Below are 24,876 nucleotides of genomic sequence, written 5' to 3'. Positions count from 1 at the left end.
TCTGACCTTTAGAACTCATAAATAGCCCAGGTGTATCTTAAAAGGTCCTTGATCTGACCCTGAGTTACTCTGGACTTTGGTGTTTGAAATCTTTAATTTATATGATAAGAAAATGTTTGTTCTTCTTATAACATGGTCAAAGGCTGAACTCAAAAGTTTTTGTAGAAAAGCAAGATAAATTCCTGGTCTCCAAGTGACTCTCTTGGTGTTTCAGGAGCTCAAGGTAACAATCAAAGCAGAGTTCTCTCTCTTGGGGTCTACTATCTTGGAAGTCTGCCAGCTTGAATTGCTATTAACATGTGACTATAACACTTCTGTAAAAATCTGGAGTAGGGGGCCAGAAATATGGGGCCGTGTGTCAGGACACTTGCTACTAAGTCTGATGACCCAAGTTCAATAACCAGGACCCTCGTCATCTCGTCATGGAAGAACAGAACCAGCTCATACAAGTTGACCTTTAAATACACACACACACACACACACACACACACACACACACACACACAACTACCAAAAATAAATATTAAAAATATAAATAATGATTTGCAGTGGGTGAACTATCAGGAATCAGTTTTAGGTATGATAAAGCTATCCTTTAGCCATAAGGACTTTGTTAATACTTTTTGCAAGGTTATTTTTAAAAGTAATCATAAAGCCTTTGATAACGTCTTCTAAGAAGATACTCAGACCATTATTAAGCAGCAATCTTTTGTATGTCTCTAGTCTCCTTCCCTGCTAAAGGCTCTGGGAATTTAATGAGATGTTGCAGGATTGTTTTGCCTCAAGCAGTTCCATCACCTGACCTGTCCTTTCTCAGATATACAAATTCAGTCAGGCAGTAATAGGCTCACCATCTGTTTCCGCGACAGGGATCCCCAGTTATCTAACTAGCACCAATAGATCTTGCAGCCCTCTTTGATTATCACATGGTGCCTGATGCCAATCATTGCAATCACATACATCTTTCTTCTGATGATTGAGTGTGATCAATTGGTTTCTGTCACCCCGGGAACTTCCTTTACCCATTGAAATTAGGGAGTGTGTTCACTTGCAACATCTTCCTGCAGCTTTGACCACAATCAGTCAGGAGAGGTCACTACTCTCAGCAGTATAGTTACCATGGCAGTGATGGATCGATGTTATTTCTTCATAACTTTCTGCAGATCAAAGTGCAGTGGGGAGAAGCCAGGCACCCGTGTTAAATTTACTCTGTTTTACCTACTGATGTTTTGGGGGTTCCTTTACGGTTATTACTCCAGAAAGGGTTGCCTTCTCAGTGTGATTTAGCAAGAGTTGGTTGAAGCCAAACAATTATAATTACTTCCAACTGTAGAGATCATGTCAGATCTAGAATTCTGGTACTCATATGGATAAATTTAACCCGGTCTAAATCCATGCTTTTCCCGCTTTGCCAAATAAATTTTCTCCAAGTCCTGCTAAATTTCCCCAATTTTTTGCTGGCATGAATTTGAAAACATTTTAATTCATTTGGTGGGTAAGTCACAGCCTTCTAGTCTTTCCTATCATTTCTTCTCCCTGTCTTCACTCCAACTCTTAGGCAACAACTGAATGTATTTCACTTGAGATCTCTATTCAGCTTAGTGCAGTAGGGTTAACTGCTTCCTATTGAAATGAAATCCTCTGCAGCCAGTGGGATTCCGAGTTTTTAAGCAAGACATAAGAGCCTCTTAAAAAGTGGAAATGAATTCTTTCAACTAATAGAGAAAGTTCACTGGGGTTAGGATACCTGAACTGCTTTTATCTCTAGATACTTCCCTTTTCAAGTCTAGTTAGAAGTTCCGTTACTATTAGCTATTAACCTAATAGTCCCACAATCATTTTTCTGGATCCATAAATTCAACTGTTGTACATATTGGCAATATTATATATATGAATATAAATATATATTAGTGTGTGTGTGCAAGACACAAAATCCTGCAGAACCCTAATTCAAACAATTTCTTACATATCTAGAATTGTGAGCCTCAGAGTCATTTAATCACACAAAGCAGGCAAGCCACAACCCACATGATCAGAATATTTCTATTTTCTTTTGTTTTTTTTCCCACACGATGTCTATATTCTAAGGCTATTTCACCTCCAGGCTCTAGGAAAGACACGAATTGTAACAAACACAGGTAAAGAAGAAGAAGTAGTGTCTCCCTATAGCCTGTTTCTACCATGTGGATGTGTCAGATAATATGCCTTAACAATCATGGATTCTGCTTAAATTGTCTTTCACATTTGAACCATCACTCTGCGCTGCAAATCTCTGCTTTTTCTCTGGGTCCTTTACTTTGTTTTAGAAGGGTTTAGAAAAGTTTTTTGAAGGCAAGTGTGTGCTTCTACAGTCCTTTATTGTTGTCTTTCTAGTTTTCCTTGGTACTCAAAATCTTTGGGTAGAGCAAGTGAGAAAAACTGCTACTTGGAGTAGTATGTTATTGTAGCAGTGAAAATCGGAAATAATCTGGAAGGTCTATATTAGTGAATAACTTCCCATCATACAATGTAAAATGCTTTTGGTATATCATTATCCAAGTTATCTATCACTTGGTACAGTTTTGGTAGGCTTATTTTCTTTTGCATCTTATGTTCAAGAATCTTCTAATTGGCCAAAACTTAGATGTGAATGAAAGAGGAGAAAATAGGTTTATCTTTAATCTAAATGCTCCAACTCTGCTTACTTTATGGAAATGAGTTACCCTTTCTGGGATGTTTTTAGCAAATGAGAAGTTGATTGTATACAGGAGAACTGTTAAAAGGGAAGCTCTGAAAATGTGCATATCCTGATTCTGGTTTTGGCCAGCCATGTATCCTCCTCATAATGCCTGGCGTACACATCCCCTGGCAGAGTAGCAAGTGTTGTGCTTTCTTATAGCCGAACTTTGTGCCAAAGTTAAACTCCTGTGACTTAGGTTGAATCATGTGGATCTACTTTACTTTTCCCACATTTGCCAAGATCTACATACTCCTGAACAAAATGACCTCTAAGGGTTACTCTAAGGTTACTCTTTCTTTATCTAAATCTTAAACCAAAGTCTCTGAAGTGACATACCAGTGATGTGCGTACCATACTTGCCCAGACCAGAATCAGAAACGATGCTTCCTCTGCAAGTAAGCCACTACAGCCTTTGTAAATGTGACTTCGTTTATGGTCCAGGAATGCAGACAATTCTAAACCTTGTCTTCCCAAGGAGAAAAAAAAAAGGAGTGGGGAAAAGAAACGAGTTTATCTCTCCAAATTCAGCGCATAGCTCAGCTAACAAGACAGGTTAGCTCTATCCTCAGTACAGCAAGTCCGAGACTTACAATAAATTAGATGATTTGGTTTTGATACCATCTCATGCCCACAACATTCTGTACCCCCAAATAACAAAGGAATTGGGGATCCAGTAATTAGAGCTGTTACTATATAGCTATCTTCTTCTATACTTGGACACATGTAAACAGGAGACATATATTTCCCTTGAAATGCTATTAAAATCTATTGTTATGTATTTGGAAGGACAATATCAAAGCTTAAAACAAAAGTTAAATGTAAGCAGTTCCTTTTTCCTGCCTTGATAAAACAAAATCAAAAACAAAAACACTCCTCAAATCTCCTTAAAATTGCAATCATTGTTGGGGGATTTTGGAAGAAGACAATGTCTTGCTTTAGAATTTCTGTGTGAAACAGATGCTTTGATTCAAATCGAAGAACAAACTGTTGATTGGAATCTCCAAGGGAAATGGTAAGGCACACAGAGACGTGGCATGGAGGGAGAGCATCTACTATCGAAAGACTTTCCAGCAGATTACAGATGGAGATGTAGAGAAGCGCTTGCACCCCTTGGGTCTTCACAGTGGGAAACATGATCCACCATTGTCTGGGGTCGATCTCCACAGTAAGCAGTTTCGCATATTGAGGAATACCAGGAAAAGTTTCTAGCCTAAGACTGCAGAAGTCCATATTTAGAAGGCTTAGTCGGGTGTAGGTTGAGTGCCCCAGGAGCAGGGAGAACCCATGCCACAAACCTGTAAACATCTGGTAAAGTTACTCAGGATTAACTGATACCCTTAACCAAGAGAACATCACTTAAAAACTAACCAGGTTTTTTTGATGTCTTTTATACAATTTCTGGTGTCTTTCTAACACCATAGATGCTATATGTCAATCCATATCCTAGAAATAGTACTGTTTCTTGATACATTATTCTTACAAATTTCTTATGGTCTGCTCTCATTCTTCGTGGAAACATTTCAAAGGGAGGGAATGAGGGCTGTACTTGTGTTACACCTACATTGTTGGGCTATCAGTTTGGCAATCTGCCGCATTTCACGCCCATTTCCTGGGAAGGGAGCATGACGTAATATTTATTGAGAGTTGATTGGGTCCCAGGCATTGTTTTCAGTGTACGAATGTTTTAAATCACAAATTCCTAAAAATAATCCTGTCAAATCAACATTCTTATTATTATGGTTTGTTGACAGAGGAGGAAATATGGACCATAAGCACACACGCGCAATCTACCAACCCGTGGTGTATGTGGCGGAGTGGGGGCTTTCTTTATGCATGAGCCACAGAGACTTCCATATTAACTGTGACTTAGAAAAGCCAGTCATTAAGGACTGTGTTTGTGTAGACTGATTTCTCTTTGGTCATTTGGTCCTTTCCATTGTATTCTATTTATATCAGACAAGTTTGTCAACACTTACTCTGTTTTTACTGACTTTGATTTTGATTAAATATGTTCCACATTGGATCTTTCTATTCTGTACCAATGATAAAAAAGGAAAGTCAACAGAAGATTACACTCCTTCTCCAACTGATCTTAGAACGCAAGCTGCTGACATCTTAGGACCTTGCACTAAGATGGTAAGACAGGTAAAGCGTTTACCAAATTGCTCTGTTTCTTATGGATGAATCCTCAGGAACATAACTGGTTTAGAAGATTTATGGGAAATGATTACTACAAATCCTTGCCTCAAAAGCAGATAATTAGTGCAAGAAATAGTAACCTAATATAAAATGTCTCTAAACTATTATACAATTCAAAGAATCATCAATAACAAACATAGAATTATTCTTTAGGATTCAAATGTTCTTTATATTTTTTAAATTACGGTTTTAAAACTTCTTCTAAATTACCTGTACTATAATGAAAATCAAAGTTGGAAGTTTACAAATATCAAGCATAATTCAAAATAAACAAAATTATACCCACTAATCTATTTCTATAATTTAATAATAAAAGGTTTAAACATTTTGGGACATGTCAAATATTTTCAAATTTCAAAATATTTTTGGCAAATGTATTTTTAAACATTTTGAAATCAGAAATACTGTCAGTGTCATTTTAACTCTGAATTTTTTATTATTCTCATCTTAGACTAAGGGAACATTAAAATTAGTGATATTCTTAACTATTTTTAACAAAGCTTGAATGTTTTAAAAGTTTCTACAGCTATAGAAGAGCAGCTTATAAGGAATTACTTTTGTCTTTGTTTTCTAAATAGTGACTAAAATCAAAGTTCTGCGCATGAAAGAAAAGGTAATGTTCAAGTAATGATTGGAAAATAAAGTAAAAGTTGTTAAATATGGCAAAATCTGCAAATTTATGAAACATAGTCTGATTTTTTTCTAGCAGCTCTATTTAGAGATCTTCTCAGAAATGTAGAAGAGAGTTTGTATGACAGCGACAAGTCTTCAGGTGCAAATGCCTGGTAGATCAGTGCACAGGCTGTGTTCATTTTGACAACTGTCTTTACTGTAGTTCAACTTTTCAAAACTGCCAGCAATTCTTCAGCTATTCACCAGGTAAAAGCTGTAAATAATCATTTGTTGCAACATGAGGGCCTGCTCATTGGGGTTTCTGTCCTGCCCAGTTCCCACAGCTAGTAAATCCCAAGGAAATCACACAGAGGGCTACGTAAGTTATAAACTGATAGGCCCATTAACTCAGGCTTTGTATTAGCTCTTATAACTTATATTAACTCATTATTCTTATCTGTGTTAGCCATATGGCTAAGTACCTTTTTCAGTGGGGCAGCTCACATCCTGCTTCTTTAATGTCTGTGGAGGACTGCAGAGAGAGCTTCCTTCTTTCCAGAATTCTCCTGTTCTCATTGCCCCACCTCTACTTTCTGTCTGGTTGTCCTGTCTATACTTCCTGCCTGGCTACTGGTCAATTAGCGTTTATTTAAAACATAATTGACAGAATACAGAATTGTCCCCCACCAATTTGTAGTGCATACAAAGCTGCCATTCTCTTGTCTTTATGTGTGTGCACATGCATGCAAGGTCTCATTGAGCACAGGCTATCTTCAGAACTTGCTATATAGCCCAGACTGACTTGAACGTCTAATCTTCCTGCCTCTACCTCCCCAATGCCTAGATTACAGGCATGATCAAGCATACTGTACCATCTTTTGTTCTATTTCTAGTAAACATTTTCCATTTCAACTTTATCACTCCTCAGAATGTTTTCTAATATTTAGGATAATAAATACACTTAAAATACATAACTAATAATAATGATTTTTAGGAGGCAGACACCATTTGGAAGACTTAGAATAACCAGGACTAACTCTCCAAATTCCAAGACAGTCATCCAGCCACAGCAGGGAATGTTTACCAGTATGTCTCCATGCAGAGTCCTCCACCTCTAAGTGTTTGACAGCCACAAGTGAGTGCATGGGCTAATGGGGACAGGAAGTGAAATCTGATATCTGAATAGATTTTATAGCCCTTGCAAGCAACCACTTGAGAAGAAAGGCAACCAGAAAGAAAACTCACTCCCTCATTCACTTTGATTATCCTATAATTATTGAAGTCTATGCTTTATATACTGTTTATTTTATTTTTATACCCAGAGCACAAAAAGAGATTTTATAACATTATATTCTGTTTATGGAAAACACCAAAACACCGGTAATTCATTTACAAACTAGTGACACATACAGAAAAAGCTAACTTTTTTTTGTCTTAGATGACTCTTCAAATAAAACTACATTGACACATCTATCTATCTATCTCTCTGCATTGCTTAGCCCTTCAGCATTCCTGGCATTGCACATTGATTTTAGTTAAGTTTTCTTGGGGTGAGAAATAACCTACATATTTCCTTCTATCTTTATTATTTTGTAAAATCATACATAGTTCTCGAGCCAAAAATAAAAGAAAATTATATTTAGAGTACTTTTTTCTCCTAGCCCAACCTCTGCTCTGTGTGCACTTCTTCCCCATATAGTGAGAACTCCATCTGCTTTTTGATTAGCCTTCTGTTATTTCTTTCTGACAGTATGAGCAAGTATATACATTAAATACAGAGAGCTGTGTCTATCTGCACATATACAACACGATTATTTCACGAACACTTGTGAGGCTTGCATGCATCCTGCGGTTATACATGACACTATATAAAGAGACACATTTCATTTTGTTTTTATAACTATATGGTTGTATCATAATTGACCCCATGCATTTCCTAGTAAGGACATTTGAGTTGTATCTGGTATTTGCTATAACAATTATTGCTGCAAAGAATAATCTGTAAAGATAGCAAGCACATTTTGTTAGTTTTCTGTTAGTTCTATCCTTATTTTAAAGGGTAAACCACAATTAGCGTATAATATATGCAGCTTGCAATTTATCTATGGTAATGATCTTTTCATGCCTAGAGGGGATATTTCAAGATTCCGTTCAGGTATGTCACGAGGAGCCTCACAGGGCCTATTCTGAGTGGGAAAGTACAAAAGTAAACTGAGTACAGAAAGGTAACCAAGACTCTGTGTGATACTCCTCACTGGATAATAAATCCTATGAAATATAGATCATTGGCGGCAGGCTGAAGATGCAAGAGAGCTAATAAGCATTAAATAACAATTATTACAGCACAGATGCCGGAAGGCGGTTTGCCTCCTAACAGCCATTGAGCAGCAGACCGAGGATCCTGGGACGGCATGAACACTCTGCTGACAGACTGTGCTCTGGGAAGGTTCTAGGATGGCGTCTGCAGTTTATCATATTTCACTTTTACTCACTCCGTCCTGACATAGAATGTAAAGAAAAGCAGCATGAAATATACGGATCCATGTTTAATGTGGTCTGAAACAAAACTTCCGTCCCAATAAGCCACTGAATTAAAGTGACTGAAATTAAATAATATAAAACTTCATCTAATAATTAGGTTTTTTGTAAGGTTAGGAAGCAGTCTAAGTTTGACTTGCTGTTCCCTTTTGTTGCCTTGTTTATATTTAATGTCATTTGTCCTCCCTGTGGACTAGCTTTTGTGATGCCAAAAAATACCATGTAGGATTCCAAGAGAGGGAAGTAACCAATAGTGCTGTCCAACAATGATGCCTATGAACTAACAACCACCAGCACGATGTAATGTGCCCAATGGTGCAGCAGAAGGACACACACTTCGGTAGTTTGCAACAATCCTCTAACTGGACTTAAGACCCAGAGTAGGAAGGAAAGCATGCTTAGTACTGAAAATGTAGCCCCTAGACTACTGAAGTCATGGGTCTTTGAGGAGAACCTGTAACTACTGCTTTATTAAACCAGCATAATTTCTGGACATACTCTTAATGTTTGTTCTCATACAGAAGAGCATCGCTCTCACCTTGTGTTAAAGAAACATCTCCTTTCACAGACAGAGATCACTGCAGAAAACCATAGCCAGTGAAAATGGAGAGACTGGTGCTCATCCTCAACTGATACCCCTGCAGCACAACTCCTGCATCTGAGGCTCAGGGACCATGGTAAAAGAGAGGGTAAAAAGAACTGTAGAAGTCAGAGGAAAGACAAGAGTGTTGTGAGATTTCATATTCTGGAACATGTCAGAGAAATTATGTCTTGTCACCAACATGACTATCATCTTGTCACCAACAAGACCTCAAAAAGGACAATATCAATTGATTTACTAACATGGAAAGGGGAATATTTCATAGGGTCTCAACTTTAGACATAAAGAAAAAGAAAAAACCTACAGACAGCTAAAGAATTCTGAAAGCGAGAGGGAAAGTCTTCCCCTGAGTACTCAGCTAATTACTACTACCAAGTGGTCAGCCCTGAAATTATAAACATCTAAGTAACATTATAAAAGCTGAGCAGGTTGTATCTTTGCATTTAGGAGGGTGTGTGTGTGTGTGTGTGTGTGTGTGTGTGTGTGTGTGTGTGTGTTAGTCGCCAGGCAAAAGTTGGGAGCATGGGGGTAGGGGTGGAGTGGGGGGAAGGGGAGAGGGGGAGAGAGAAGGGAGAAGGGGGGGATTGGGGAGAGCTTTGGGGAGTGGGATGAACGAGCATGTGATCAAACCGGACTCTCTGAATGTGGCTGACAATGGGGGCTGACTGAGAAGCCAATGATAATGGCACTGGGATTTGTCTCTACTGCATATACTGGCTTTTTGGGATCCTAGTCTATTTGGATGCACACCTTCCTAGGGCTGGATGGAAGTGGGAGGACCTTGTTCTTCCCACAGTGCAGGGTACCCTGCCCTCTCTTAGGACTAGAGGAGGAGGGGAGAGGGTAAGTGGGGTAGCGGGAGGGAAATGGGAGGAGGGGAGGAAGTGGAAATTTTGAATGGTATTATTTATAAAGCAATAAAAATTTAAAAAAATTGAGTCCATGAGTTTGAGAGAGAGAAATGAGCAAACAAACTACATTGGAAAAGTTAAAGGGAAGAAACGGAAGGGGTAGATAATGTAATATTTAATTTTAAAAAATAAAAAAAAATGCTATACACTTGTCACCCAAGAGAATATACTCTTCAAAACAGCAACAATACCCTGAAAGGTGAGAAAGGCAGGATGTTTATAACCAAACTAGTCTTCTAACACACTCTCTTATAAATTAACACAATGTGCTCCAAAAAAACTAGTTCATGTACCCCAGATAAATCCTGGCCAACGCCCCCGCCAACAGACCAAGCCACGTAATTGTCACCCACATTCAGAGGGGGGCTTAGTTTGGTCCCATACGGGATCCCCTCTGTCAGTCCAGAGTCTGTGGGTTCACGCTAGCTCAGGTCAGATACCTCTGTGGTTTTCCCAATCATGATCTTGCTGCCTCTTGCTCATATAATCCCTCCTCCCTCTCTTCAACTAAGCTCCTTGAGCTCAGCCCAGTGCTTGGTTGTTGGTCACTACATCTGTTTTCATCAGTTACTGGATACAGAGGGGAATTCTTGCCTCAACTTGGTATACCAGACTTTGTGGATTCCCCCATGGAGGCCTTATGGATTGGGGGGGGGTGGGATGGTAGAGGTGGTAGGGCCACAGAAAGGGTGGCAGGGGGAACTGGGGCCAGTGTGTAAAACTTTTAAAATGTCAAAAATTAATTAGTTTTTATTAATAATTGATTTATTTATTAATAATTATTAATAATACATAGAATGAATGTGGATTCTGAAGCATTAGTGACTCGTGTCACAATGTTGTAGTTGTGACTCCAGTCACATTCTGAGTGAACTTTTAAACATGGATTAACATCCTAGTTTAATACAATGTATACCTCACTGTGCTTGTTTGTTCTGTCAACTTGATACAAGCTATAGTCAAATAGTCTGAAAGTTAATCGAGAAATTACTTCTTTAATATAAGGCTGTAGAAAAGTTTTCAGGGTATGTTCTTAATTAATGATTGATGTGGGAGAGCCCATCCTACTGTTGGTGAGGCCATCTTTAGGCTGGTGGTTCTGATTATATAAGAAAGCAGGCTAAGCAAATCATAAATCCCAGAAGTTGGAAGCAGTGATAAGTGGATCTCTGAGAGTTTGTGGCTGGCTTGGTCTACATAATAATTTCCAAGCCAGTCAAAGCTACATTTTGAGATAGGGAAACTGTCTCAACTAAAAAAATCAATAGATGTAGATAGATGCTAGATAATAGGTAGGTAGATAGACAGACAGACACAAACAGACAGACATGTATGTAGGTAGATGGATGGCTGTCTGGATGGACTGATGTATAGATGATAGATAGATAGGTAGGTAGGTAGGTAGGTAGATAGATAGATAGATAGATAGATAGATAGATAGATAGATAGATACATAGATAGATGCATAGATAGATACATAGATAGATAGACAAAATTGTCTACTCTGAAGGGGAAAAATGAACAAGCTAGGAAATTGGAAGTGTTTAATCTTGCTTGCAGAATAATGATAAAGTAGCCACTAAAAATCTTAAGATTTTCTTGAGAGATAGGAAAGATATTTTTGTAAGTTCCTATATGAAAGGCACTGGGCATCCTGGAGATTGCCTGTGACTGCAACTATAAAAGGAGAAATGGTAAAATTATTAATTATTATGGTTTATTCTCAAGTTAATGTAAAATTTGTCCTTTTCTACTAAAATGGTTTCTTCTTAAAACCAACAAACTCTCAAAGATTTACAAGCAACTCTTCTGAACACATGTCTTGGTCATTCAGTGGGTATTCCTCTCAACATTTGAGAGGCATAAATGGAAATGATTTTAAGAAGTATGATAAGATGGATCTATTTGGAATTGAAAATTTACTTTAAAAGTTTGTGTGAGGGGTTGTATTGGCACTAGAATGGTATGACAAGCCAGGAAAATGGGAGGGACCAATGCCACCCAGGAAGGGTGCTTTCTGCCCTACCTCATTTTGATCTTTCTTTCTTCTTTCCTAAGAGTACAATGCCCAGGCATGAGTAGCTACACTGCTCTATGTTAATTTTCTTACCCTCCCTAGCACGGTCATAAACGTTAAACTAAAGTCCTCTTAGCTAGGGATTCTGTTGCCACAACAAAATGCCATGAACAAAAAACAAGTTGGGGAAGAAAGAGTTTATTTGGCTTGTACATCCACGTTGACGTCCATCACTGAAGGAAGTTAGGCAGGAATTTTAAGCAGGGCAGGGTACTGGAGACAGGATCGAATGAAGCAGTCATGGAGAGGTGCTACTTAATGGCTTGCTTCCCATGCATTACTCAGTCTGCTTTCTTATAGAACCCAGGACCCCCACCCCAGGGTTAGCACCACTCATAATGGCCTGGGTCCTCCCCCCCCACCATTGATCACTAAATAAGAAAATTCCTTACAGCTAGATCTCACTGAGGCATTTCCTCAACAGAGTCTCCTTCCTCTGATGACTCTAGCTTGTGTCGAGTTGACACACAAATCCTGCTAGTACAAGTCCAATAGGTTCTGTGATATTAACTTCATATCTGTTCCTGCAAGGAAACTTACAGGTGATGGCTACTTAGCCAGTTGTCCATCAACCTGAAGCAGAAAAGGTTTTAATAGAATTTCCAAAAAATATTTGGAATTAAAATGTATGGTAGGTAACTCTCTGAGACCAGGTTACTACAAAGTGTGCACACACTCCAAAGTCACTGTTAAAATTTACCCCACAGTGAATTTTTTTTAATTTCTCTATCAGTGACCTTTGTTTTTAATACTAGGAAAATTTTTACTTGTTACAACTTATGTTTTTATTATCTGTAGGCCTATCCATCTATCACTCAGTCTATCTCTCTCTTCCTCTCTCTCTCTCTTTCCCTCTCTTTCTCCCTTTCTCTCTCTCTCTCTCCTTCTCCATACACATACATGCATGCATATATGGTAGATAGATAGATAGATAGATAGATAGATAGATAGATAGATAGATAGATAGATAGATTATCTATGATTTATTGATCTACCTATTGATTTCTCTATCTCTCAAATTATAAAATAGCTGGAATATATCAATGTACTCTTTATCTTCAACCTTCAATAGATACTAGGATAATTAAAATGGAATGGGGTATAGTAAACAATTGTTTTTATACTACACTCCTTTCATAAAAATAGAAGATAAAGGGGTTAAAATGAAGCAAAAACAACTCATAGAGTTTTAATTAGGAAAGAAGAATATAATAATGACAAAAAAGTTATTTGCTAATACTAATTCAAGTATTGTGTTTAGCTTTTTGATGCTTGTTTGGAGTGTTTATTAGGGATGCCATTTGAGAGTTTGTTTTAATTTGTGTCTCTAATCATGTATTCAGTTTTAACAAATTAAAAGGCAAGCATAAGATACAAGCAATTCCCAGAAATATTCTCAAATCTAGAGAACTGAATCCATCAGCACTGCTGAAAACAAAAGACAGTCCTAGACTTTTAGCCAAAGAAACATTTTTGGAAAAGTAAACTACATGTGACTTCAACAAAGAGTACTACAAATGAATTCTGTCTGCTTTGTTAAGTGATTTGGTTTAATTTGGAAGTGGATTCTAAACTGCATGTGGTTCTGGATACGGGTTCAGGGGTCGGTTTCATTTTTCTCCATGTACTGTTTATGTATGTAATACTTCCTGGATGTTTGCTATCGTCAGGTAATAGGACTTACTCCATGCTTTTCTTCTCTGAGACCAATTAGAGACTTTGGTTTAAGATTTTATGTATCTTAGGAGCTTCACTTGCATTCTACTTTGTTTTCTGAAGACATGACCTTGGTCCTTCAGGCTCTGATTACTCGGGTAAGCTGGGAAAGCATCTCAACATTTTGTCAGTGCATAGCTAACCTCTGTGTGTGTGTGTGTGTGTGTGTGTGAGAGAGAGAGAGAGAGAGAGAGAGAGAGAGAGAGATTGCTTAAGGCATCAGATACTCAATAAAATGTACTCTTAATGAAAATCAAAGCCAAGAGTTAACATGAATTTTTTTATATGACCTGGAAATAGTATTCTGATCCTTCTGGGCCAGTTTCCTCAGTGCCTGGGAAAGTAAACCTGTCCTATCTCAGTCAGTTTCTGACACGAATAATGGCAAATCTGTACAAAAATTAGAGTGAAAGAACTGTCAACTCCATCTGACGGGGTTTTAAAAAAAATCAAGGTTAACCTCCATCAGGATGAAAACACAGAGTTAAGACAACCCTATTTTCCAGTGTAACAGTGTACCTTTTCAATTAATTTAACAATCCGCTCACCTCAATTCAATGCTGCAGAAAGCCAAGTCTTCTACCCATAGCAATTCAATTTGTCCACTTCTCTTCTCATTTCAATTACACTTTCTTTTTGGCATTTGTCCTCAAGAAACTTTAGGGAGATTGTTAAACCGGTGTCATGTCATATCTCTGGGATTGTCATTAAGGTGGTGCAGTAGACAGATGTGACTCAGCAGCTGATGAATGCAATGTTTAAAGTCAGCCACTGAGAGGAGAGTTCCAATGTCATAACCTTGACAGCAAATGAGTGTTCAACCATTTGTCCTAGAAGACTTTACCTGGTTTCTTGATATGTATTGGCTAAATTCATCTCCAGGAAAGAATGGTGAATATCACAGTGCTCAAATTTGAAATATACTGAGTCAGATATCAATTGTAGTTCAAGCATTACAGACTGCAACCCCTGGTAAGTTGACCATACTCCAGTAGAAAAACATACATCCAAGGATATTTGTCCAACACAAATTGGTCTTGAATATTTTTAAAAGAAAAAGTGGGGTGCATAGGGAAGGGGAGGTAGAATTGGGAAGAGTTCATGAAGGAGGTAAATGTGACCAAAACAGTTATGCAAAACTATATATACAAGAACCAATAAGATGTTTACTTGGATTTTCATAGTGTTCATTTCTCATAAAATTTAAACAAACAAGCAAACAAAAAATTTACATATACAATACGTTAAAATCTGACTAAAGCTCTAATTATATTTTATAATGTTTACAACTATGTTTATGAAGAATATTGGCTTTATTTCTTATAAAATATTTGGTAGAATTCATCAATGAGTCATTTTATCCTGCCATTTCAGTATGGAATTTTTTTGTTTCAGATTCAATATCTTTAATAAATGTGACTCATTTCTGATTCGTTCATTTATTTTTTATTATATTATCATTTTGTCCCTCAAATAATTTTACTTTATCTTTCAAGTTGTTACAATTTATTGATACAAAATACTTCATGGTATTTCTCCTTAATGATTTGGTATTATCTGCCACTTCATAAACCCAAACTCGAAATTTAAGACAAATATTCAAAACTTCACAAGGTTCTTGGAGTCAAATATTTGAATGAAATGGACAGCAGATACTTCTCTTAATCATTTTGTCACATACTTCTGGTTATACTTTTTGTCTCTGTCAGTGTAGAGGACCTAAAGATACAAATTCTTGGAGTGGGGACACAGGAGTGTTCCAGAGGCAGACTGTAACCACATCCATACTGATGTTCACTTGTTCATTAATGACATTTGTAATGTGAGCCCTTTGTTCCACCTCTTGTTTAGTCTAGCTAAAGGTAGTCTTAGCTACTGATATTCATATAGAACTACGTTTTAATTTATTAATAATGTCTGGGGTTCTCATTCTTTTGTTCACGGATTTCTGCTTGGTGTTATTTCCTTCTGTTGTTTTTATGTTCATTTTGTGTTTCAATAATGTCTGAACATACAATTCTACATGACTGATGTTATAGCTTATCATTTTCTGATATATACATCTGAAGCTACAAATTCTTATTTAAGTGCTAATTTATGTGTGTGTCCAAAATTTTATCACGCTATGTCTTTGTGTTTATTATCTTCAACACTGTTGCTGTTTTCCCTGGTTCCTGTCCACGTAAGTCACTGATAATATCAAAGTACGTTACCTAGTTTCCAAATAGTTGAATATTTTATAGAGATCTTTCTATCTAACATATAAAATCATTTAAGTATGTGCTTTCTAATTTCAATGTTGTTTATGTTTATAAAGATGAAATAATGGCTGGAATAAAATTTCCTAAATTCATCATTGAATTTGTTTAACTGAATAAATGCAACCTATATAGTCTAACTGATATGCACTCTGAGATATCAAGAAAATACTTCATGGCATTTGAAAATCGGTTCAAATGAGAATGAAAAGTTCCATTTGTATTTTGCTGTCTTTATCAGTCTACATTAAAGGCTTCATTTAGTCAGCAACAAGGCCCTTGTTGTATACTGATTTAGTGTCCTTAAAACGATTAAAGTGAGACACACTTTAATAAGATTTATTATATAAGTTAGCTGGTGAAGTCGCATGGTTTCTCTGCACTCATGTTTCCCATACATAACATACAATATTCAAAGTAAATGCTCCAAAAATATTTGGAAAATGTCTGTTGATGTAACAAAGACACCTTTAAAGGTAAAAGTGATCAAAGTTATCAGCTTCATGTCGTCTCCTATCTGTAAATTTGTGACACCCTATTGCCCATATCATACCAGTGCTTTCAGGAGAATTTTTATTACCTAAAAAAATTATATTCTTGACCCTTTGTGAATTCTTTTAATACTTTATCTTATTTTTCCTTTAATTATGAGACTCTCTACTCTCCTTTTGTTCCGGACAGTATATCATAACTGTTGCACATCTTTTCCAACACAGTTTACCTCTTCCTCCTGCTTTCTATCTCGATAAAAAATGTATAAAAATGTATTTTATATTTATTTACTTTTGAAGAGAAACAAATGTATTACAGAGTTTCTGACTACATCTCTGAGAACAAATTGATGGAACTAGTTTTCTCTTTCCATGGTGTTGGTCTCAGAGATGAAACTCACGTTGACATCTCTCTAGCCCTGTACACTCATTCTGTAAATGTGAAATTTTCCTTTTCTGATTCATGAACTCCTTAGTGGTACCCACGACACTTTTCCAACTCTTCAGTACTTTTGAATAATATGACTTCTGGCACATCAAATTTCTAAATTCAAGTGCAGAGGAAAATAATGTCTAATGTCTAGACTGAGTGATCTACTTGTAACATTGAGCCTCTATAATTCGTGATCCTAGAGAAGCTAAATAGGATGGTGAACCCGAAGAAAAACATGTAGTTATCCTCCTGGATATTGGGAGTAGACAAGATTTCCAGGCAAAAATTGGGAGCTTGGGGGTGGGGTTGGGTGGGGGCAAGGGGAGATGGGGAGAGAGAAGTGGGAAGGGGAGGATGGGGAGTGCTTGGGAGAGCGGGAAGATTAAGATGGAAGAAGGGTGGATATGGGAGCAGGGAAGTATAGATCTTAATTAAGGGAGCCATTTTAGGGTTGGCAAGAGACTTTATTCTAGAGGGGATCCCAGGTGTCCAAGGAGATGGCCCCAGCTTGTTCCCTGAGCAGCAGAGGAGAGGGCTTCTAAACTGGCCCTATCCTATAGCCACACTGATGAATATCTTACATATCACTATAGAACCTTCAGTTGGCAATGGATGGAGATAGAGACAGAGACCCACATTAGAGCACTGGACTGAGCTCCCAAGGTCCAGATGAGGACTGCAATAATAAATAATGAAAAATGTTTTTTTCAAAAAGAGAAAACCTGATGTGAGTGTTCATGTCTATTCCCAGCGTCTAGGGGCGCTGAAGGGAGAAGAACACTTAAACTCAGCTGTTAGAGGAGTAGTGTAGGAAATGTAGAAGGGCATGGTTTCTGAGACAATAAATGGAAGAGAGAGAGAGAGAGAGAGAGAGAGAGAGAGAGAGAGAGAGAGAGAGAGAATGGTAATAACTAGGAAGCAAACTGATATATTCCTTGAATTCTACATATTGATATCATGGTACATAATTTTCTTTATCCACTACATATTATCAAAATAAAGGTACAGAGCAAACAACTATAAATCCTCAGTGAGACGTAACATTAAGCAGTTATTGTTCACATTTGTTAGAGGTTTTTCCTGGCACACTGAAGTACTCACAATGACTTGGCTCTGCTTTATCTTCAGGTCTGCTCCCTTGGCCATTTTCTCAAAGAGTAGCAAAGACCTGAGAGTCAAGGACACCAGTTACACGCGGACTTTAACTTCTATTTGCCAGTAGCATGTCTACTAAGGCTCCACTGATCGAAGTAAATCACGTGACTGAAGTAGGATGAGATTCTCTATTCAATTTGGGAATATACTGAAAGTCATATAAAGCCGGATAACAGAGAAGATGAAGAAATGGAACCATTATTGCTGTCATCTGCAGTAGTCACAAGACTCAAGCTCCAAGTGGGGATGAGACAGACTTTGAATGCACTCTTTTTCTTTTAATTGTATAAAGTTCTGCCAGCAAAAGGAAACAAAGCATGAAATTTAATTTGATGATGGAAGAACCTAAACTAATTTTTTAATTATATTGTTATGACTGTTGAGATACTTATAGTTCTTGTCAATGAAGTGCACAAACTAAAAGGATGGACTCTGTGATCAGAATTTCTGGTTTCTACCACAGCCTCAGCTTATTCCCTGTGTGACACTGAAAATTTAATTTAATCTTGGAAGTGCCATCGGTCTGTTTACAAACTGGATGATATAGCAACTTCTTGTGTAGACCACAATGTGTACATGAAATATTACTTCTGTGTGTGGAACATCATTGCAAGCTAGGGTTTGGTAAGCTTTTAAGTAAAAGACTGTATTGTAAGTACTTTAAGCATTGCCAGTTAAGATGCACTGCTACAATATTTAATATGTAATATAAAAAAACGCCAAGTAATTAAATGGACAGTACTGTGTACCAATAAAATGTTGTTTTAAAATGTCAGTGGGCTAGATTTAGTTCATGGATGATAATTTGCCAACCAGTGTTAACTATAGGTTTTGCTTTATATTATATCTAAGTCCACCTAAAATTCTGGAGAACAGAAACCATATTCTTATTTTCTTTAAAGTTATTTTACATTTCTTACTTAAGTCTGGCATAAATTTGGGGCTCAATAATTGATGTTGAAAAATACTTATGCTTCAAACCTTTACAAATATCAAAGCATTAGTAAAATGCCTGCCCATGTTTTGAGGCCATGTTTGCATAGTCTTGCTTTTTGGCCCATGGAGTCAGAAGTCAGAAGGAAATGCCAACTCTGAGTGTGGAAGGAGCATATATCCTTTAGTATAAACCTTCCTATTAAGTCATTATATGTTTTTCCCACCATAGGATCACTTACATTTCCTTTGCACCTTGAAGAAGTACGATAACTTATTCATAGTATCAAGACCATTTCTAAAAATCTTCGTTATCTCGCCACATTCTCTAGACAGGACATTTCAGGTTTCCTTGTGTGATCTTTTTACTTTGAACCTAATGGAAGGGTGTGTTCAGTTTATGATACCCTAAGTGTTTGAGTGTGGACAATTTGTGTGACTCACTGAGCTCCTGATGAGGAAAGCAATGTATAATGTTTGATGAAGAGGATATCCTGCCCTACCCTATTTCCATCCCTGCCTTCACACACCCATCACGCTACTTTGCTACTTCAAAAGACACACCCTGATGGCATTTAAGCTCCCCAGGTCCATCCTCTGCACTGGCACGTTTCAGGTGGCAAAGGAGAAAGCCCTCATCACTCTCATGTTTTGCGTTCCTTACAGTTTGAGTAAGATAATGAAAATGCCATAAAATATCATGTTAATTCAAGTTGGGAGAAAATGAGAGTCAATATCAAACCTCAAATTAATTTTATTATTATTCTGGCCAATAAGACATTGATTTTTAATTCCTTATACTCTGTGTGTGTTTCTTTTGAAAAGCACAGACAACTAAATTATGAGAAAACAGTCTTAGTCTAACAGTGCCTGTGTGTGTGTGTGTGTGTGTGTGTGTGTGTGTGTGTGTGTGTGTGTGTATGTGTGTGTGTATCATACACGTGCACAGGCATGTGTATCTGTCTGTCTGCTTGGGCATGAGGGGTGGGAAGGATCTAATATAAACACATTTAAAAACCACCGTATCTTAATTGAGGTCAAGTTAGCACCACTTAACTGATATGAGCCGTGTGGTAAAAATAACTGCCTGCCTTGTTTAAAGGCAGAGCTTCCGGTGTTGGCTGCAGATTCAGATTCCACCTCTTGAAGCAATAACAGTGACCTGATAGCTGAGACATTAGGGATGGGTGTTGATGAAAAGATTTCCTTGTATTATTTTCATTAGGCTTCCTGTTTGCCTCATCAATGCTTGATGAGCTTAGGTGCCAGAAGGGTAGCGCTTACGTTGATGAAGCGTCTTGCAGATTTATTTCCCCTCAAACCTGATGATGTTTCTCCTCCGTGATACAACAGACTGCAATTAGGAGCAAAAAAGTTGGGATGTGCGTAATCACAGATGCCTCCAGAGACATGGGAATGAAGTGAGCCGAGATAAGCTCCTGTCCATCTGTGGCTATTGTCTTCCAAGTTCCCAAATGATGCCACCCACGTCTGTAATGATATTCCTATTATCAGTGTTCCTCGGTTATGTTTGTTCTCTGATACAAGAACAGGGCATTCATTTTCTCGTCTACATTGGCAGCTTCTGTCTTCACTATTTTGGTGGTGTTGTTCACGGTACTTTTCCCAATTGGTCTCATTCTAACATCTGAGCAGTGTCATTTGTTTCATACTTGGTCTTCTCAACTTTCGTATTTTTGACATTTTGAGTTGGATAATTCTGTGCGGAAGGAGAGTGTACTGTTAATCTTCTGCAGTATCCCTGACCGTTGCCAGTGAGAGATCAGCAACACTCCCCATCTCTGATTTGCAACATGAATGTCTTTAGACATTTCCAGAACTTCTCTGACAGGAGTGGGATTAGAACATACTCCTTGCTTGAGAACTTATTGATCTCTATCAGTTTGATTTTACTCTCAACCATGCGCATAACCTTATCAACTCTGTCAAATTTTATATCTGTTGTACCTGGAAGGAAAGAAGCCTTTCATTCAATACACAATTTTATAGACCATCCGATGGAGGCTGCCCTCAAACTCACTATGTAGATGAGGAGGATGGGATGGATTTACAATGTTTCTTTGCTTCCCTGTCTAGAATGTTAGGATTGCACATCCACCAACACACCTAGTTTTATGCAGTGCTGATGACCAAGTGTAGTGTCTCACAAACCCTAGGCTCACTTTATCTATATCTACATCTCTCCAAAGTTATGAATTAAATTAGACAAAATAGCACAGCACTCTGATGACAAAACTGGGATCATCCCTAGACTCCAGGATGCTTTTCATGTATCACTGCTCACATTGTTATATCATGGATGGCACTCTGAATAAAGATGTACCACATCGTCTACTCTATGCTATATAGGAAACTCCCTCCACTAGGTATTTGAGTGATTTAGTTGCCCTTGCATTCATAACCTCAATAATATTTTGAAGGTTTATCCATAGCAAAAACTGCTGTAGATTCACAAACTACAGATACAAACATTCATGGTGTTGATCAGAGTTGTAGAGAATATGAATCTGCAAAAAACAATTAAGAGCCCTGTAGGGGCTATGATACTCTATGTGAAATTTAAAGTCAGTTTCTTGGCTACTTTAAAGTAAAGAAATCTAAAGGAAATTCATCTAGAGAGTAGGAGCAAAGTGTCCCAAATATGGAAACCAACAAATTCTACAATCAGGAGGTGAGAGACTGCTTAGCAATTCTGAGAGCTATCAAAGGAATTCTTAGAGATGAGGATACAAATTGTCCCAGGAGGTAGGGGTGAAAATATTGTTTTCGAAGAACAGTAAGGCAAGATAGAAGAGGTATATGGGCAGGTGGTGATGTTGTTTTACTGTGAAGTAGATAGACATATTCAAATTCAAACTCACAAGGATACAAAACATTGGAAATATGGAGACTATCTGAGACAGAGAAGTCACGGTAGCCAATATAGACAATACAGTGAGTCAGTATATGTTAATTCTAATAAGAACAGAGAAAAAACAAGCCAAAGGAAAACTTGGAATTTAAATGGTTAACAATTTAAAATCTGATTTCAGCAGACCTGGTTCTTACTACCCCCTATGGTAACACGGGCCATGGCATCATCACAGATGCCGGCTGCAGCGGGAACAGGGACCCACACAAGACCTCAGTAGCAACAGCTCAAGTCCCAGTGGAACCACAGGGCGCCCAGATCAGTATGGCTGCTGCAGCAGCATGGCCCTTGGACACCAACATGGTCTCAGGCGACTATCCAGACCCTAGGCATCTGCTCATCCCCCAGTGACAACAGAAGCCATGGAACATCAACATGCTGAAATCAGAGGGTGTGCAAAAGTGTATAAAGTGTGACACACTAAATCTCCCAATGCCATTAGGATGATTGAAGAGATGTTGAAAAGATGGAAGAGCGAAGTGGTTTTGTTTATTTGCTTTGTTTTGCTTTTCAAATATTTGGGGGGCGTACTGCAGGGGTGAGGCATGAGTATGGAGGGGCTGGGAGGGGAGTGAAATTGGGATGCATGGTGTGAAATTTCCAAAGATTCAGTAAAGAATTATGTTTTTAAAAATCTGTTGAAATATATTCTTAAAAGATTTGAGCAGGATACAGGAGATATCTATATCCATAAAAATAAAACAGATTATGAGTAGGAGCATTATACTAACATATGTGATGGAAACAGGATATAATATTCAAAGTAGCAAGAAAATGAAGGAAGTTTATCTTTAAAGGAGGAAGAGTTGAGAGCTAACTTCTCAAGCTACAATAAAAGCTAGAGGTGACAATGCTGAAAATAAATGACAGCATGGCCTTCTGGCAGCAAAAATAGCTTTCCTTAATTAGGGTGAACTACGTATATATTCACTAACTATGATGACTACCTGAGTTCAAACAATCCTTAAACAAACCACATGGTCTAAAGGGAGAACCATGTTCAGAAAAATGTTCTCTAACCTTCATACTAGTGCAGTGGCATGCATGTGACCAACACTATCCCACACACAAACACAAATGAATATATTAATTGAATTAAAAGAAAATTAAAGTGAGTTGATCAGAGAAAATGCTAACCTAAGCTAACAATAAATGTAGGGAAAATTTCATAGCATTGCAAAGAATAATTCCATCTTAGGTAATTGACACTAATTTAAAAAGCAACGATTACACTGTAGAGTTTTAAATATATCCCACTCAAGTACTTTTTTTAAAAGCAAAAGTGTGATATTGGGAAAAAGTCAGGCAAAATCAAAGATATCAAATGTCTTTGTCTTCTCTACAAAAGAAGTAAAAGGAAATGTAAAAACAAAAAGATTATTTCACTTTAGTTAGTCAAAAATGCATTTAAAAAATCTGTAAGTTACCTCAGAAACAATTAAGTACTGCAAAGCTGATTTTTACCTAATGAAAACACTAAAAATAATTATTATTTCCATCACTTTCATCATCATTCCATTATTTTCCAACAATAAAAGCATTTCAAAGAAGATAAGATTACTTCTTCCAAAAAGTATACAATTGAATTTGATAAAGTACAGGTCACTGACCAGAGTGATTTTAATAGCATGGGCAATAAATTCTTCAAGAGAGAATTTATTATGTTCAAGAGAGAATGGGTCAAAGAAGGCAAAACTTTGGAAACAAAGAAGGAAAACTTTGGAAACATTATTTTTCTATTCATTGAAACACACACACTTGCATTGTAAAGCAAAACCAACAAAGTTCTGTGTATTTATGTTTTTAATATGAGGAGTATCATCTATCTGTAGAGAATAATACTACAGATAGAAAATTTAATTTAGATCAATTGTGAAAGAAGATTCTACAGCAATCATTTTGATTTTGAATGACATGATAAGACACGTTGTGGAAGGAGAAGGGTTGGAATTGGGTACAAAAAGATAACACAGAACATGAGCAAAGGTGAAGGCAGGTAGTAACAGAAGCAAGAAAGTTGGTTGGTAAAGAGGATGCAGTGGAATAAATGTTCCTTTCAACTCTTTCATTATAGTTGCTGTTATTGCAGTGAAATAGGAGGGAAGTGAGCACTGAAGAATCATCAACACTATGTTGTATGTTTTCTTTAGTAACTTGGAGACAAGGGCAAAGGAGAAGGGGATTTAAATGGGCTGAAATTGTCAGTGAGAGAGAGAAAGACAGAGACAGAGACACAGATACAGACAGAGAGAGAGACATAGAGAAAAAACTGAGAAAAGGGAGAGAAAAGGAAGAAAGAAAGAAAGAAAGAAAGAAAGAAAGAAAGAAAGAAAGAAAGAAAGAAGAAAGGAAGAAAGAAAGAAGGAAGGAAGGGAAGGAGGAAAGAAGGAAGGAAAAAAGGAAGGAGGAAGGAAGGAAAGGAAAGGAAAGGAAAGGAAAGGAAGGAGGGAGGGAGGGAGGGAAGGAAGGAAGGAAGGAAGGAAGGAAGAAGGAAAGGAAAGGAAAGGAAAGGAAAGGAAAGGAAAGGAAAGGAAAGGAAAGGAAAGGAAAGGAAAGGAAAGGAAAGGAAAGGAAAGAAGGAAAGGAAAGGAAAGGAAAGGAAAGGAAAGGAAAGGAAGGAAAGGAAAGGAAAGGAAAGGAAAGGAAAGGAAAGGAAAGGAAAGGAAAGGAAAGGAAAGGAAAGGAAAGGAAAGGAAAGGAAAGGAAAGGAAAGAGTATATCTTGAAATCCAGACTGGTTCAGACTGGGTGAGGAGAGCAGTGAAATGCCAGTATGGAATGTTGAAAATTCTATAAAAGGATGAAACCAAGGAATCACTGAGTGTTCAAGCACCTAGTGTTCGCTTAGAAACACGAAGAAATGCTTGAGGAAATAGAAATCTTCACCTAAAACAAGTATGGAATCTTCCCTAACCAGAAAACTTTAGCATATTCAAGGTTAAGCCAATCAACTACTTCATATTACAATTAATGAGCATTAGATCCCATGCATCAAGAAATAAAATTAATATTTATTTTAAGAGGCTTTTGAATCATTCTAAAAGTCACAGGTCACGTCATCATTACCATTAGAGAAAAGCATTTTAACAAATTCTACACTTTTCTGTCACTCTGATAATTTTCAGGGGGAGAAATCAGTGATAAGACACCGGATTTAAAATCATTTCATTACATTGTATCTTACTCAATACTAGAAACTGTGTACTTGCCCCATATTTGATTACATCTCCTATGAAAATTCATCTTATTTCCTATGTTTGTGTGTGTGTGTGTGTGTGTGTGTGTGTGTGTGTGTGTGTGTG

At 37.4% G+C, this 24,876-nt stretch overlaps 1 long non-coding RNA gene across 1 annotated transcript in view; it reads left to right on the top strand.

Annotated features, from left to right (window-relative positions):
* LOC125413940 (uncharacterized) overlaps positions 1 to 18,451 on the top strand; it is a 44,253-nt gene extending 25,802 nt beyond the window's left edge. The window contains exon 4 of the long non-coding RNA XR_015736208.1: positions 17,684 to 18,451. This is a non-coding gene — a long non-coding RNA (uncharacterized LOC125413940). The remainder of the gene's footprint in view (positions 1 to 17,683) is intronic.
* The last annotated feature ends 6,425 nt before the right edge of the window (positions 18,452 to 24,876 follow it).

Source organism: Myodes glareolus, chromosome 23 (assembly GCF_982192425.1).
Source record: "Myodes glareolus chromosome 23, mMyoGla1.1, whole genome shotgun sequence".
NCBI classification, from domain to species: Eukaryota; Metazoa; Chordata; class Mammalia; order Rodentia; family Cricetidae; genus Myodes; species Myodes glareolus.
The sequence above is the reverse complement of the archived record's forward strand: the minus strand, read 5'-3'. Positions and strand labels throughout refer to the sequence as shown.